This window comes from Bidens hawaiensis, unplaced genomic scaffold (genome assembly GCF_021521415.1).
Source record: "Bidens hawaiensis isolate Kalapana, Puna unplaced genomic scaffold, B.hawaiensis_p1.1 tig00001904_1, whole genome shotgun sequence".
NCBI lineage: Eukaryota > Viridiplantae > Streptophyta > Magnoliopsida > Asterales > Asteraceae > Bidens > Bidens hawaiensis.
The window spans coordinates 642,935-657,986 of NW_027491104.1; positions in this window are offsets into that span (position 1 = coordinate 642,935).

Genomic DNA, 15,052 nt, shown 5'->3' on the forward strand with positions numbered 1-15,052 from the left:
TCTTTTTGGTTTTTCTGTACTTTCATTTTATGATGTGCACAATTAAATGAAAATGAAGTTGACCGAAACCTGTCATTCCATGATTTGTGTGTTGACTTTTCGTAGCATTAATCTCAATACATTCTTATATAACGTATATTGATGGTTTGCATGGCCGGCTCAATGGTAAGGATTGAAGGATGAAGGATCTCTAAAGTATCCGTAAGTTTATTTCTGAGTGGCTTTTATGTAATTTAATATTGGTATTTGTTTTATTTACTTATTTAATCTGCTTTCAGCTTCAATTTGTCATGTGAAAAGAGGTTAAGTTTTCGGTTTCCCTTGGTCCATAACCAAAACTGATTTATGCCCACATCAGTAACCAGATGGTAACTGAACTGCTGGGATTTTGGTCCGGGTCGGGTTTTTGGGTCGGTTATTAGGTCTCATTAGGGTACTGCAATTGGTAACAGCTGAAATTATATTTCCCAAATTACCCCTCCATTCATATCCGGTCCTGTTACTAGTTTAATGCCATTTGAACCAACTATTAACTCAGGTAAGTCAACAGTATGCCCCATGTCAAGTTTGACCAGAAGAAAGTCAAATAAGTCCAAACCAGCTGCTTACCATTTTGCAGATTCTTTTGTTGACTTCCATTTAGACTTAAGCTTTGACTATTGTACCAAATGACAAAATTACCCCTGCATGTATCAATATTGCATGTATTGTAAGAATCAACAATACAACTAATCTACCAAATTCCCCAATTATTGTCAAAATTGATCCAAATCTTTTAAATGTTCCGCATGTCATGTTTGACCAGCAAAACGTCAAACATGACCAAAAACTCATGTTTAACCAAAATGCTGCTATTAGTTAAGAATTCCTACAACACAAGCCATTGAATACTCATATCTTTAAACTTTGTCGTCTCAAAACCAAATATTATTTTATAGAGCCCAATGACCAAAATACCCTTACTATGAAAAAGTTCAAAATTGGACATACGTACTGTGAGGACCTCTAGTACAGAATTTTCAGTCTAATAGAAATCGGACAAAGATTGACTTAAAACACTAATCACAAAAATCAACCTTTGATCCTTAATAACTTCCATTATGACAATGGCTTTAATAGATTGATTTTGTGATTGTGTACCAAGATTGATCTTAAGCTGCCAGCAACAAAATAGTAGCTGAAATATTCTGACAATAAGGAACCACCAACATGTGCAGTTGACCACAAAAAAGTCTATGTTAACAAAAAAAAGTCAATTTTGGCAAAATAGCCCAAAATGACAATGACCATAGTAGTTTCCATGCTAAAATTGAGTATTTAAAAACATATATATTTTTTAGAATTATGTACTTATTTTAACCCATATATCTGAATGAGTCGAACGGGTTGACGGGTTTGGTTGATTTTAAACAGGATGGCGGATTATATAAATGGGTTGAACGAATTTAAACGGGCCGGTGAACGGGTTGACGGGTTTAGTATCTCATTTCTATTCTGATAAACCTTCTCAATATCAAACATATACCATTTCATATATTGAATGCTTAAAAGATGGCGTGTACATTAACACATAAACCCATACATTCACACCCAATAATTGCAATTCGCAATGGAAACTTTCAGTTCAATACTAACCAGAATTTTTGTAACTTTTATTTGAAGATTCATTATTTGACAATGTGCTAAAACTATTTTTATATTAATCCGTTTTCTTCAATCTTCATGTCAACTGATGGTACATATTACTCATCTTGGAAATTTTTAAGAGAAGAAGACCTGGAACAGTTGAAAATGGGGCATGATGGTACAACTTCATCTTATTTATGTGATAACATGTCAACTGCTAAAAATCAAATGAGTAAAATGGTCAAAACAAGTTCCTTATTATATCACCATTGTTGCTCCGGTTTACTGTTCGAAAAAAGTTGTTGCTCCTGTTTATATTAACCTCTTCTCTTGTTTTTTTAATGAATGTCAAGTCTGCCTTAAATCAATTAAGAGATCCACAAATAAGTGAACAGAAAAAGGAGCTTGAAAACTGAACTGATTTTAACCCAAACCTAAGGAAATTTTAAAACCCGTTTCCAACTGACCCAAACCGGTGGATTGATTGGTTTCTTAACCTTCATTTGAAACCGCTCAAATCTGAATTGAACCGGCTAAAACCCGAACCAATCATATCTCCCCCCTCAAAAAGATTTGTTTAAACTAAACCGATTTTCTCTAACTACTTCATAGTAAGACTATAAGAGCCCAAGGTTCTCTATATTAATCTTGAGTTGAGAAGAGCGGCTCAAAATGTCTTATTCACACAATGTTGTGAGGGTTGGCTAATGGGTGTAAACGAGCCTTGCCCCACGTTGAGTTATATGGAAAATATATTAAAGTTAAATAAAAGTATATATAAATAAATTTCATATATTGTTTGTCAGCTAAACTAATTAATTTTTTAACTGATACACAATAAGTTTAAAATTATGATTCACTATTTTAGCTTTAAATTTCTAAAAAGATCAATCAAGTCCCTGGAGCACTTTATTATAATGCAAATGCTTTTATCTAATTATCGAAAACTTCTAAATAATTTCTAAATAACAGAATAGTTGTATTTGTGTTTAAACTTTTACTAGGAAATCAAGTCAATGAAGAAGTAGTTAGCAGAGATCTGAGACTGCTTTCATTAAATATATATGTTTTTTAATAAATCTGGAGCACTTTATTATAATGCAAATTCTTTCCTTTTCATATAATATATATGTTTTTTAATCATAATGTCCTAGATTAAATATATGTTTTTTCCCAGTTTCTTTCAACGTAAAATATATGAAATGTTTATATAGTTTAGGAGTTAGTTAGAAAATTGAACACTAAGAGGGCTATTTAACAGATTTATTTTGTGTTATTTATGTAACTAATTATATATATATTCCATTTTTTTCCTTTCTGTTAAAAAAGCAAACAAGGAATCTTATCTTATCTTGACCAAAAAAGTTGCCTTAACTCTCTACATGTAACTGCACATAATTTTCCACTGAAAAAGCAGCTCTGGAAGGCATCCACTTTTCCCCATTCACATTCAGTTCTTAAACTTATCCCCATCAAAATAAAGATTTCATTTTATCTGATCTGATCCTTTAAGCTTCCATTCAATGGCTTCTACTTCAGCTTCAATATAGCTTCAAGTATGATGTCTTTTTAAGTTTTAGGGGTGAAGACACCCGTAAGGGATCATCTCTATAATGCCCTCCACCAGAAAGGCATTATAACTTATAAAAAATCCAGAAAGGGGAAAGGATCAATGACCAAAGTTTATATGGAAGGTGGAAAACTAGGACATTTTTATTTGTTGTGACAAATTATTATTATTATTATTATTATTATTATTATTATTATTATTATTATTATTGTTATTGTTATTATTATACGTATACTTATTAATATTATTATTATTATTTGTAGGGCACTGAAGCAACAACAAGTATAAAACTAGGATATTCCAATCTCCATCCAGAAATTATTATGAAAGGTTTAATAAAGATGAAGGATCTTAGATTACTTGACGTGAATGGTGACGCATCAAGAAAAGTTGATGAAGGCAGACAATACTTACCAGAATCTTTACAATCTCTATGTTGGCGTGGATACCTGAAGAAACACTAGTCGACCCCGGGCAGATTACGGGTAACCTGGGGGGTTAAATAGATGTTTCCCACGAGGGGTTAGACCCGGCAAAGATGGTTCTTCTGATAACCTGCAAAACAGACACCGTGAGCTCGTCACTGAGAAGGGGGGGGGGGTTTCTCCTTGTGACCACCCTCCGGCTTGAGAATCAGACTAGATTGCTCTTGAATATAAGTGTATATTAAGAGATTGCTAGAGCAGATATCAGGTATAAGATATAAGATACAAGATAAGATGAGATGATCATACCATTTGGGGTATTTATAGCCGAAGGTAGGTTTCCAAGGAGGTATAGCCGGCTGAATAGTATTCTTGTTCTACCAACTGTGGCCTACGCACGTGTCATGCTTGTAGTTGGTGGGTAGGCAGCGGCTGATAGTGACCAGGCCTGCTGTGTACTATTCCTTTTCCACCAACTACAGGCTATGCACGTGGTATGACAGGAGTTGGTGAGTAGGTAGCGGCTAATAGTGACATACAGTACAAGAGCATGCTGCTTGCCATACTGTTGTCAATGAGCTGTCGTATCTTTGGTCAGATCTTTTGCCCATACCTCGTCAGGTACAGTACAAAAGATCTTCCAGTATCGTACGGACTGGCTCATTTGGGTGGGAGTATTCCCCCTCCCGCCTTTGTGCGGGAGTGTTCCCGGCTTGCTCATTCCTTCTTCAGGTGACTATTGAATTATTATGAGAGTTAAGCCTTGTGCGTGTAGCCTTGCTGCGCGGGTAGCCTTCCCTGATGGCTGGTATCCGTAACTGCGGGAACAGGCGGAGTACTTGGAAACCATTGGGAGGCGTTTCCTGCGGGGACAGCTTGCGTACTACGCGTAAGGACGTCACGTCTCTCAGCGTGGTGGGTCCTGCGGATCCAGTTGGTCTCTGCGCAGACATCCCTTAGTTAAGTCTTGCGGGTTCAACCGCGCAGACGTCCGTTAAGGAGTCTTGCGGGTTCAACTGCGCAGACGTCCCTTTTCAAGGTGAGTCTTGCGGGTCTAACTGGGCTCTGCTGGGACCTACCTCTTCAATACCCTTTTCGGTCTTTACCTAATACGTTTCAAGCAAATAAGCTTGTCAACCTTGAATTCCGTGAGAGCAAAATATCTAAACTCTGGGAAGGGGGAGAAAGAAAGGTAGTATAATGGTTGATCGGGTTGTTTTGGGCAATGCATATTGTGCTATTTTTTTGTTTTTACACTGATATTAATCCATTTTTTCCTTATGGCAGGTTTTTAATAAGCTTAAATTCCTTAACCTTAGTAGCTCAAAGTTGAGAACCTTTGACCTTAGCATGACTCCACATCTCGAAGCGTTAAATTTTGAAACATGTAAAAACTTTGCATAACTTAATTTTCCCGTCGAGTGTCCGAGCCTCAAATTTCTCAACCTTAGTCGTTCTAAGGTGAGTAACCTTAACCTTGGGATGACTCCACATCTTGAGAGCTTAGACATTGGATATTGTAATCACTTTGTAGAGCTCTACATGCCCGTTGAATGTATGAACCTCAAAGTCCTCAACCTAACTGGTTGTAAGGTGAGTAACCTAAACCTTGGACGGACTCCATATCTTGAGAGATTATATCTTAAAGGATGTTCTTATCTTCAAGAAATTCACGCTCCGGTGGGATGTTTAAAAAACCTTGTCGACTTTCGGTTAAATGATTGCTTAAATTTTGAATATTTTATGGTTGACAAAAGGCACAGATCAGCAGTTCTTGATTCTATAGTTACAGTAACAATAAATGTAAGTTGCATAAATGTATGCCGGCTGCATTCTAGACTTACTTTGCCAAAGTTTTGGTTTGACTTTGAATATGATGAACCTAGATGCTCGTGGAGTGGAAATTTTGAGAAACTTCTTTCTTTTGGTCCATGCATTTGTGAAAACCTCGTGTATATGTGAAAACCTCGTGATTTAAAGCATTTAAGAAAGCTTACACTTAGAGGGGGTAGTCCTTGGGACGTGCAGCGGTTAGAAAGTCTAGAGAAGCAATCTTTGAAGGTGACACAGTTTCAACATCTTCCGGATAACATTTGTATGTTGAAACATCTAAAATCACTTAAACTTTTTAAGTGTTTTCTTCTTGAGCAGTTACCTGAGAATATATGCAGATTAGAGTGTTTAGAGAACTTAATCATATGGATGTGCAAATCGTTACTAGATATTCCAGACAACATATGTAAGATGAAATGTTTAACATGTTTACAGCTCGGATTTTGTGATAAAATTAAGAAATTGCCGGAGGAATTTGGGAGTTTAGAATGTTTGAAAGTGTTAGACATAGATGGTACGGGCATAGGTTGTCTTCCACAGAGCATTTATCAATTGAAAGGTCTGCGTATTTATGGGTCCAGGGAGCAACTTGAGTTGAATGGTTTTTCATCCATGACAGAATTGATTAGTGGCGTCTTCTACCGGGTAGAGCTGTGAATAACATGAGTATCTCAGTCATGATAGCTACGTCTAATATCTTCTTACACTCTTTTTCGGTGAAAATGGTAAATCAAAATTCCGTATGTTGTGCCCATTTTGTATTAAGTCTTTCTTATTTGTATGAAATGTATTGTTTTTTTATTTTTTATTTTTTGGATTTGTTAAGTCAAATTATCAAACGAAAAATAATCAGGTATTTACTTTTAAACGAAAAATAACACTTTTGCAGTTTTTCTATAAAGATTTAGAGGAACTTGTATGCTGGTTCACTAATAGTATAAAAAGTCGACAATCACCTTGCTACCGGAACTTGTGAATCTGAGGTAAATAGGTTGACAAGTTTGGTGGTTTTTAAAACTGGTTTTTCGGGTGGTTGTAATTGTGTAAAAATCTTTTTTTGATCCATGTCAATTTTAAAACGACCCGACTGGTGCTGATCTGGTATCCCGAAGGACAAGCTTAAAATGTGGAACATTAATATGAAGGTGTAACCCATATATCTAATGAGTCAAATGTTGTGGCGGTTTTGGTGAGTTGTAATCAAGTTGTAAACGGGTGGACAAGCTGCAACAAATCGGTTAAACGAGTCTACAAAGGTCAACTTTTTATTAAGTTTTTTATTCTAATATTAAACTGATTGAAGAAATTGTAACACAAACTTGATTAAATTCATTGATCCATACACTGTCCATATTTATGAGGCTGAACAGAATCAAATACTATATGTCCAAATCATATTTAATTTATGAGCTCCACTGCTCGACGAAATGCACGTGTGAGAATTTTCATCTTTAAACCATTATTTTTAATATTTGTTGTCTGGATTGTGACCAAAAAAAGGTGACTGCCCCTTTTGTTCCGGATACCAAACCAAACTACCCAACTGCTTGGATTTCGTTCCGGACTCGGGTGTTTCTGATAGAGGCCGATTTGAGACACTAATCGACCCCGGGCAGATTACGGGTAACCTGGGGGTTAAATAGATGTTTCCCACTAGGGGTTAGACCCGGCAAAGATGGTTCTTCTGATAACCTGCAAAACAGACACCGTGAGCTCGTCACTGAAAAGGGGGGGGGGTTTCTCCTTGTGACCACCCTCCGGCGTGAGAATCAGACTAGATTGCTCTTGAATATAAGTGTATATTAAGAGATTGCTAGAGCAGATATCAGGTATAAGATATAAGATACAAGATAAGATGAGATGATCATACCATTTGGGGTATTTATAGCCGAAGGTAGGTTTCCAAGGAGGTATAGCCGGCTGAATAGTATTCTTGTTCTACCAACTGTGGCCTACGCACGTGCCATGCTGGTAGTTGGTGGGTAGGCAGCGGCTGATAGTGACCAGGCCTGCTGTGTACTATTCCTTTTCCACCAACTACAGGCTATGCACGTGGTATGACAGGAGTTGGTGAGTAGGTAGCGGCTAATAGTGACATACAGTACAAGAGCATGCTGCTCGCCATACTGTTGTCAATGAGCTGTCGTATCTTTGGTCAGATCTTTTGCCCATACCTCGTCAGGTACAGTACAAAAGATCTTTCAGTATCGTACGGACTGGCTCATTTGGGCGGGAGTATTCCCCCTCCCGCCTTTGTGCGGGAGTGTTCCCGGCTTGCTCATTCCTTCTTCAGGTGACTACTGAATTATTATGAGAGTTAAGCCTTGTGCGTATAGCCTTGCTGCGCGGGTAGCCTTCCCTGATGGCTGGTATCCGTAACTGCGGGAACAGGCGGAGTACTTGGAAACCATTGGGAGGTGTTTCCTGCGGGAACAGCTTGCGTACTGCGCGTAAGGACGTCACGTCTCTGAGCGTGGTGGGTCCTGCGGATCCAGTTGGTCTCTGCGCAGACGTCCCTAAAGTTAAGTCTTGCGGGTTCAACCGCGCAGACGTCCGTTAAGGAGTCTTGCGGGTTCAACTGCGCAGACGTCCCTTTTCAAGGTGAGTCTTGCGGGTCCAACCGGGCTCTGCTGGGACCTACCTCTTCAAGTCCCCCCAGTCCAATGTTCTTCTCATGAATGTTTAATAAAGTGAGGTGAACTTTTGGACTTAAGCAAAGGGTTTTTGAAAAGGGTTTAGTTTTAAGGTTTTCCATGGGGATTCTTCCCGCGGAAGTCCTAATGTCACGCAGAATTTCCCACTGTTCTGCTTGATCTTTGGGTATGATGCGGGTAGGTCTGTAACCTCCTCGCAAGTTAGGAGCGTTGAGTACCTCTTGTGTAGATTCTCCATGAGGTTTTGGTAGTTTTGAACATAGTGATCAATTATGTTAAAACCACCAATTCCATCTTGAAGCTTCAAACAATCTAGTTCTCGACGTTCCCGCTATACGGGGATGTTATTCCCGTTTCCACAAGCATGGCCCAGAAGATCCTTCTTGGTTTCATTTCCCTGCGGAGTGCTAGGTATGTGAAGGGTTTTGCCTTGACACTGTACCCGCACTCGTCTTATAGTTACTTTACTTCCAAGGTATTCCTGGCGTCAATTCCCTGCAGGTGCTAGGTATGTGAAGGGTTTTGCCTTAACACTGTACCCGCACCCGTCTTATAGTTACTTGGTTGCCGAGGTATTCTTGGCTTCAATTCCTAATGGGTGCTAAGTATGTGAAGGGTTTTGCCTTGACACTGTACCCGCACTCGTCTTATAGTTACTTTACTTCCAAGGTATTCCTGGCGTCAATTCCCTGCAGGTGCTAGGTATGTGAAGGGTTTTGCCTTAACACTGTACCCGCACCCGTCTTATAGTTACTTGGTTGCCGATGTATTCTTGGCTTCAATTCCCTGCGGGTGCTAAGTATGTGAAGGGTTTTGCCTTGACACTGTACCCGCACCCGTCCTATAGTTGGTTGCCAAGGTATTCTTGGCTTCAATTCCCTGCGGGTGCTAAGTATGTGAAGGGTTTTGCCTTGACACTGTACCCGCACCCGTCTTATAGTTACTTGGTTGCCAAGGTAAGGGGTATTTTCCCGCTTACTTTTGAATCTTTGGGACTTGCGTTATAAACGTTACATGACTTGCGTATGCATATTTTATTTTAGCAATTTTCCCAGTGTTTTGGATAAGTTAACCGTTCGACGCGCGGTTGTCAATAGGTTCAGTTTCCTCTCATGATTTGTGCGGTTAGGACCGGCACTTTCATTTAGTGGGATGACCAAAGTTTACCTATGACTGACCTACGTGAAGGTTTGCCGTTTTTTGGGTTTATGCGGGTTTTACCGCCTTCCCCACGCAACGGCTTTCTTTCACACTTATGTATGCGGTGAAGATCGGCATATCCGTGTGGAAAGTTCATAAAGTATAAATGTAAAATCATCAGCGTCGATGTTCTAAGGAGAATCATTTCCATTAGAAGTGGCTCTGGGCCTTTTCTTTACAAATTTGGAATTGATCTACATGTAACATTTGCGTAATTGAGCTCCGTTCCATGTTCGTGGGACGGGAGTGCCATCGAGCCTTTCGAGCCGGTATGCGCCCTTTCCCAGAACTTCTTTGATAACGTACGGACCTTCCCAGACAGGGGCCAGCTTTCCTGGGCGCTCTTGGTTCGAAGCCTCGTTGTTACGCAATATGTAGTCTCCTACATTGAAGTTGCAGAGTTTTACCCGCGTGTTGTAATACTTTTGCATTTGTCGTTTGTAGTTCTCTTCACGCGCTGCGGCTAAGTCTCTGCGTTCCTCGGTTAGCATAAGGTCTAACCGTCTTTCCGCATCATTGTCCTCTGGTTGAATCATGACCCTTGGTGAGGGTAGACCAATTTCGACCGGGACCATGGCTTCAGTGCCATAAGTGAGGCTGAACGGGGTTTCTCCCGTACTTGCCTTTTTCATCGTTCTGTGTGCCCAAAGTACGTGCGGAACTTCGTCCACCCAGCCGGATCTGTGTTCCAATAGTCTTCTCTTTATGCCGTCGACGATGCTCCTATTTGCTCTTTCCACCTCACCATTACCCTGCGGGTGCGCCACTGAGGTAAAGGTGTGGGTGATTTGAAGTTCTTTAAGCCACTGTTGTAGGTTCTTGTCAGCAAAGTTGGTGCCGTTATCGCTCACCAAATTCTGTGGAAGCCCGAAACGACAAATAATAAATTCCCAAATAAATTTTTTGATATGTTTCGCGGTTGTTTGGGCTAAGGGTTTTGCTTCTATCCACTTGGTGAAGTAGTCGATGGCTACCACTAGGAACTGAACATTTCCTGCTACTGTAGGAAATGGGCCTGTCACATCGATGGCCCACTTCTGAAATGGCCATGAAGAGGTGACTGGAACAAGTTCATTCTTCGGGCGATGCGTGTTGGGTGCGTAGAGCTGACAGGACCTGCACTTTCTGATGTACGCCAGCGCATCCGTATGCATCCCCGGCCAAAAGTATCCCGCGTTGTTTAGCTTAGCTACAACTGCGCGTGGACCTGCATGTATCCCACAGATGCCTTCGTGTACTTCCCTTAGGAGGTAGTTGGCATCTTGGTCGTCAAATCTGAGGAGGGGGCCAAGAAAGTTACGTCTGTAAAGTATGTCATCGATGAGTTGATAGTTCAGTGCTTTACAGCGTAGTTTTCTTGCCTGTGTTTTTGACTCTGGTAGTATACCCGCCGCAAGGTAATTTATTATTGGTGTCATCCACGTTTCTGTGCCGGTTTGGATGACACAGACTTCCTTGTGTGGGACTAATGGTGCTCAAAGGAGTTCAATGCGGATGTCCTTTCCCAGGTGGGTTAAAGCCAATGACGCAAGCTTGCTTAACGCATCCGCAGATTTGTTTTCGCTACGCTTGACGTGTATGACTTTACAATCATTAAAATCGCGCATGAGGGTTTTTGCTTGAGCGAGGTACAGGGCCATTGTGTCGTTCACGGCCGTGTACGTCCCGTTTACCTGATTGGCTACTAACATGGAATCCACATGGGCTTCCAAGTTCTTTACTCCCATTTTACGCGCAATCCTTAACCCGGCCAAGAATGCTTCATACTCAGCTTCGTTATTCGTACTTGGAAAGTCTAGTCGAATAGCGTAAGTGTATTCTTGGCCTGCTGGGTTGGTTAGTTTTAACCCTGCGCCTGAGCCCTCGTTGCTGGCCGCTCCATCAGTGTAAAGTCGCCAGACATCATCGATGTCTTGTGCTGGAGAGGGTTGAGCCTCGTCCTGGCACTCTTTCTCCCGTGATGCGGGGACTTCGGCAATAAAGTCGGCCAAGACCTGGCCTTTTATGGCTGGCCTTGGCTTGTATTTTTTCGCGTATTCTCCCAATTCTATTGCCCATTTGGCTAGGCATCCCGACAGTTCGGGTTTGCCTAAAACATTTGCAAGTTTGAAGTTGGTGAGAATAGTAATTGGGTGACCTTGGAAATATCGTCTTAGCCTGCTGAAGCCTGTACAAGTGCTAAGACTAATTTTTCCAGGGTAGAGTACCGAGTTTCGACGTCTGTTAGGAGACGGCTAACATAGTAGATTGGCATCTGGATACCTTTTCGCTCGACTAACAGGACGGCCCCGGTTGCTCTATCTGTGGCGGAGAGGTATAGGATTAATTCCTCTCCCGCTTCTGGTGCAGTGAGCATTGGGAGTTCGATCAAGCGTGACCGAATTTCCTGAAAAGCTGCTTCCGCTTCTGGTGTCCAGCGGAAGTGCGTTTTCTTTAGACAGTTTCTCAGCGTCGACACGAATGGGAACGACATATCCGCATGATTTGCCAAGAAGCGGTTAAGTGCAACTAGGCGTCCGTTCAGTGTCTGAGCTTGCTTGATGGTAGTAGGTGATTCCATTTTGATAATGGCTTCGACCTTTTCAGGGTTCGCTCTGAAGCTATCTTTTGTAACAATGACTCCTAAGAACTTCCCTTCTTCCATCCCAAAGGAACACTTGCTCGGGTTGAGCTTCATGTTTATCCTTCTGAGTGTGTTGAATGTTTCTTCGATGTCTTTCAACATCGCTTCTGGGTCAAGGCTTTTGATGACCAGGTCATCCATGTATACTTCCAAGTTCCTCCCAATTTGGGCATGAAACTCTTTGTCCATCAGGCGTTGGTATGTGGACCCGGCATTCTTAAGTCCGAATGGCATCATTTGATAACAGAATGTGCCATCGGGCGTCCGAAATGCGGTTTTGTCCTGATCGTCAACGGCCATGTGGATTTGATGGTACCCTTTATACGCATCAAGGAAGCATTTAAGGCGAAACGGTGCTAACGAATCTACCTTAAGATCAATTTCGGGTAACGGGTAACAATCTTTGGGGCATGCTTTGTTCAAGTCTTTGAAATCTATGCACATGCGCCATTGCTTGTTAGACTTCGGTACCATAACGGGATTTGCAACCCAAGTTTGATATCTGCTAACGCGTACGATGCCCGCGTCAAGGAGTTCCTTGACTTGGGTTCTACACGCGTTAGCTTGTTCCGCCCCCATTACTCTACGCTTTTGTATGACCGGCGTAAAAGCTGGGTCACACTTGAGCTTATGCTCTGCTTTACTTCGAGGTACACCAGTCATGTCTGCTGGTTTCCATGCGAAGATGTCAGCGTTTTTCTGTAGTAAGCGTTTGAGTAAGGTGCGCGTAGGATCAGTGATTGTTGGGCCAATGGTAACCGCCTGGTCGGGGTATTTGCCATTGAAAGCCCATTCTTCTGGTTCGGTGATGGTGGGTTTAGCCATCTTTGGTTTGGGTTTAGATGAGACAAATGCGATGCATACCTGGGGAATGCCGGTGATCATCGCTACACCCTCAGCTGTTGGCCATCCCATCATGCCGCGGACTGAAGATACCACGGCGTTGAATCTTGCCATCCCGTCTCTTCCGAAGAGAATGTCGTATGTGTGGTGTGGCTTCCTCATCATGACAAAATCCACATCTTCTGTGCGTGAGTGATTCCCGTCCGTAAGAGTGACGGGGAAAGATAGGATACCCAGGGGGTGTTTGTGCTGCCGTCGAACCCTTCCATCGAGGCGTAGACCGTTTCCAGGCGTTCCTTGTCTTCGTCATCTAGCTTGTCGAAGAACTGCCTGTACATAACCGTTGCTGAGGCGCCGTTGTCAACAAGAGTGCGGGAAGTGATGTAGTGTCCCAGCTGGCTTTTGATGATGATAGGGCCCTCTTTGCTGGGTCCTCCTGGCACTCGCGGGAAGCGCACCTCAGCTTCTTTCCATGCGCATGGTTCTGTCGTCCGTCTTTTTCTTCCTTTGATGTTACCACGAACCATGTGGATGCTGATGTCAACTGGCTTTCGTTCGTTGCTTTTGTATCGGTTGTCATTCTTCCCTCCATTCCTGATTGATGCCACCAGGTGTGTAAGTTTGCCCTCCTTGACGAATGTTTCAATAATATCCCTCAAGGATGAACACTTCTCAGTGGTGTGACCCTTTGTGCCGTGGAAGTCACAGTATTTGCTCTGATCCGCGTCAGGTCGTTGCCGGACCGTTGGAGCTTTTGGCCATGGGAGTTTCTCAGTGGCAAATATCTCCGTGACGCTTTTGGTAGCGGCGTCCACCTGGGGTGTCGGTTTGGTGGGTGTGTATTACCCCTTCCGCCTACTAGGGAGCGAGAGCTGGATGAGGTGTCAAAGTTTACCCTTGACTACCACATGCTTAGCTTCCTCCTTTTGTTTTGCCGGGCGGTCTGGACGTTGTTTTCTCTAGTCCTCTGCGTGTAGAAGTTTGTAGTCTGGGGCAGATTCCCACCCAGTTGCTTCTCTGTTCTGGCAAAGCGCTTGGCTGCCGTCATGATGGCATCCCATGTGGATGGCATGCCATCTTTACCCGTCAACGTGCGGATAAGCTCTGGGTATTCGGCGCCTTGGATGAAAGCGGCGCGAACAAGGTCTTCGCTTATAACGCCCAGACTCAGCTTTTTCGAGTTAAAGCGAGTGATGAAGTCTAGTAAAGGTTCATCTTTATCTCTAACGCAGTTGAGGATCGTCCACTGTTCTTCAGTATATTTCCTCTGTTGACTGAAGTGTTGGCTGAACTTGTGTTGGAAGTCCGCCCAATCATAGATGTGGTGGACCGGTAAACGGTCAAACCACGCTCTAGCCGCTCCAACCAGTGTCATCTGGAACATATAACACCACGTGGGTTCCGTCCAGTTGCTGACGGTTGCCCCCGCTAAGAATCTGTTCAGGTGATCATCTGGGTCGGATATACCATCATAAGTGCCGATGTTGGGCATCTGCTTGGCACTTTTCGGGGCGATTGCTTCCGCAATGTCCCTTGCAAACTTGGATGTTCCCGCGTTTGCAGCAGTTGGTCTGAAGGTTTTAGAGAAGTCACGTGGGTTTCCCCCTGCGTTCCTTTGTTTGAAGGTTTCTCCGAAATTCTTTCTCGTTTGGAAGTCCGTTTCCTTACGCTTCCCTTTCGCCCTAAGGCGAGGGTTTGCGTCGGTGTCAGATTCCTCCCGATCATCGTCCGAGGACTCGCACTCACTGCTCATGTTGAGCTGTTGTCGAGTGCTTCCAAATTCGTCAGCCTGTTGGACAGAACGCAAGCGTTCGTCCAACTCAGCTTGGAATTCCTTCTAACGTGTCTCCGCCCACGCTTTAACTTGTTCAAGTGTTTGGCGGGGGAGTGTCGTCTGTTGTCTTTCTGCCTGGGTATTACTGAATCCAAGGGGATGATTGTTTACTGCACTTGCCCTGGCTTGGGTAACCGGGGTAGTGTTCGTAAAATTTACTGCACTTGCCCCGGCTTGGGTAACCGGGGTAGTGTTCGTAAAATTTGTGTGCTCGCCGGTGTTCCCCCAAGTAGCTGGGGTTGTGGTTACCGGGGCTTCCTGGTAACTCGTTGGCCTTGGGACCGGAGTAACGTTAACCATCTTTCCAGAAGTTTTGAAAAAACTGGAGAAAAATTAGTTTAGCTTTTATGCACGGATGGCGCCAATGAAGAAACACTAATCGACCCCGGGCAGATTACGGGTAACCTGGGGGTTAAATAGATGTTTCCCACGAGGGGTTAGACC